Raw genomic sequence first — 2,986 nt, 5'->3', positions numbered from 1 at the left:
GTGTCTTAGGACATCAATGTGTCGTCACGAGCCGCAGGGTTTAATTTGGATTTGTCTGTGCATGTTTTTTTTTTACTCTCATAGATTTTGTTACCATTGCCATGCATTATACGACTGATAGACCGCAACAGTTAAAGTTAAAAATCATCATATGTGTTCTACTGAACAAACAAAGTCACCTACATCTTGGATGCCCTGGGGGTAAGCAGATAAACGTCCATTTTTGGGTGAACTATCCCTTTAACATCAGAGTCTCTATGTTTTAGGTCAAAAAACATTAAAATAACACAGATTAAATAAAATAACTCATGCACGTTCATTTTCCCTGCTGCTGTAACGTTAGCAGTTTTAATAAAATGCTATGCATTTAGCCCTATGTGACCTTTGTTTTTATATTGTTTGTCAGCACACACAGCCTAAGTTACTATGTATCTGGATCAACTAGCCGAGTATACAAATATAAATATTTATTCATAACCATGCTGAAAATAAGTCAATGTTGGCTGATGCTAACTGTCTAGCTAACGAGCTTGCTGGTGCTAAATTGAGGTAATTTTTTTTAAATCCAAATATTTTTATTCAACCACCTAGATAGATTACATCTGAGGGAAAAAGAAAGGATGTGATGTTCAGAACATGGTAACTACAGTAATTATCAAAGTGGGAAGTGATGCCCTCTGGGGGCATTTGGCCAGGGGTGTTTTTACACCACAGACAAGGTTTGAGAAGAAAAAAATTATTATGAAAATCTAATTATATTTTCATTATTATATTCATTATTTCCTTATTGGTTATTTAGGGAAAATCCCAGGTATTTTGAGCAGTAGGATTATAAAAAAATATATGCTAATATAAAATTAAATTATAAAAGTAGCCTATATAAAACTGCAAAATAAACATTCATCTATCGGTACTTTTTACTTAAGTACATAAAAAATCAAGTACTTTTGTACTTTCACTCGAGTAAAATTGAAAACTGAGTACTTTTACTGGAGTAATATTTTATTATACGGCTCTGTACTTTTACTCAAGTACTTGATTTGTGTACTTCGTCCACCACTGGTGTTTGATACAGTGAATGATCAAACCACATCATAAGAGTCATTCGCCTAGGAATCAGATGTCACTAGTCACGCTGTGTAATTTACAAAAAACGAAAAGGCTCATACGAGTCTCGAAATGGACTTCACTGGTAAATAATGGTAATTTGTAACATATGTAGGCTATATAATTTAAGCAGTTTAATGCACCAATTTTAGGTTTTTATTTACAAATTTAGTTTTTGATAAACCTAATGCATTCTGATTGAATAAAAGTTTCAATGACATGTTTCAAACCTTTGAATGGTACTGTAAATAGACCTACTTTTATTTGGCCTAATACTATTTAACATATTTCAGAGACATTGAGCTCAGATTATTTTGTTCTAGTTTCTGCAGTATAATACATTTATAAACAATATTTATAAACAATATTTTTACAGGTCACAACCTGTTTTGTCTTGATGTGGTGTATGATGGCAATCTTAATACATTCTTGCAAAAACAGTGCTCATTTTAAAAACAGAAATGATCATAGAAAATTTTTGCAACTTGCTAGCTCAGAAGTCCAAATGCATCCATTAGCTTTTCAGACAGCAGGATGAAAACATGGACTTCTGTACTTGTGATAATGAGGGGGATGGAATTGGGCTCAGATCCTCTGCTTCTATGGATATTGACTTGTTTTTTGAGGTCAAAGAGCTCTGTGAGCCAAGACATCTATTGTTTTCTCACATCTGCCAATTTGTTCTCCTATGGTAATCAGGGAGGAAGAAGCGTGTTGACTTTAGTGAAAGGGACTTAATTTTCCTGTCCATTCCATGTCCTGTCTATTAAGATGCGGTCTCATCTCATCTACGTATCATTATATGTTGCTGTGTGTCACGCTTATTTTCCTCACATGCCATTAGGGCTGGAATGTGGATTGCAATAATAGGAGACAGCGGTTGTGTGTATTTATGAATCTCAGTAATGTACACAATGCTAACATTAGCTGTGCTGGATGTGCGTATGAATGGCTGAGCAGAAATTGCTGTGATGTGACGTTTGGCATTATGTGAAGTGACACGGGAAGGTGATAACCCAGCTAAATGCTCGCTTTTGTTCAGTGTAATTTTAAATGAAACTAACGACGTCTCAGTGTCATTTTGACATGGCTCTGGCGTTCTCTGCTAGCAGTGACATGAAAAGCTACAAGACAGTGTATTAGAGCACATGAGGAAGATTGGCTGACGGAGAAAATTGAGTTTGCTAAATTCCCATGTCTGATAAGCAATTACATGCCAATTGTTTCGGGTTCTGAGTTCAGCTTTTGCTAGCGTACTTTTCAATAAAGATCTCATTTTTAATTTTAAGACAATCTAATGTACGCTAAGCTTTTACCACTGACATTTTTACTGGCAAGACCAGGATGAGACCCATCAAAAAGTCAGTCCTTAATGGAAAAACTCTTAAATTAGCACATGCTGTTGAAATAAGACCGAAAAGTCTGACTGTAGATACCGGTTTTAACCTTCTCCAATTTAGAAGGAAGAAACCTCAACCTCGGTCCCTTGACAACACTAATTCAGACTGCAAGAAGATGAACAAGGACATCAAATGAGGACCCATTTGATCCATCTGTGGGTTGAAAATTAGGCCAGGGAAATTATATCTGACATGAAGCATAATTATAATTACCTTTCAGTGAAAGTGAACATAGATCACAGGTTTCCTGTTGAGGACTCGTGATTCATCTTGCAGTCACCTATTTTTTTAAAGACTCAACAAAGGATTGGCATCAGGTGTCAGTGCTAATGAATAAGTGTATAAGAAATGTCTTCGATGACTGGCAGAGGCCAGGAGGATAAGCTGGCTTCGGAGCTTCGCAGAGTGATTAAATTCAAGTATTTCTTGAATTGGAAATTGCACATCAATTTTGTTGCTACACTGTTAGTTTAATGTAA

The 2,986-nt window shown here is 35.6% G+C and overlaps 1 long non-coding RNA gene across 1 annotated transcript in view; it reads right to left on the bottom strand.

Moving 5' to 3' along the window:
- Nucleotides 1-2,760, bottom strand: part of LOC107686654 (uncharacterized) — an 8,002-nt gene extending 5,242 nt beyond the window's left edge. The window contains exon 1 of the long non-coding RNA XR_001634061.1: nucleotides 2,721-2,760. This is a non-coding gene — a long non-coding RNA (uncharacterized LOC107686654). The remainder of the gene's footprint in view (nucleotides 1-2,720) is intronic.
- Nucleotides 2,761-2,986: the final 226 nt, after the last annotated feature.

The sequence above is a fragment of the Sinocyclocheilus anshuiensis genome, unplaced genomic scaffold, assembly GCF_001515605.1.
Source record: "Sinocyclocheilus anshuiensis isolate Anshui unplaced genomic scaffold, SAMN03320099.WGS_v1.1 scaffold1102, whole genome shotgun sequence".
NCBI lineage: Eukaryota > Metazoa > Chordata > Actinopteri > Cypriniformes > Cyprinidae > Sinocyclocheilus > Sinocyclocheilus anshuiensis.
Note: the sequence above shows the minus strand (reverse complement) of the source record. Positions and strands in the feature narration are given on the sequence as shown.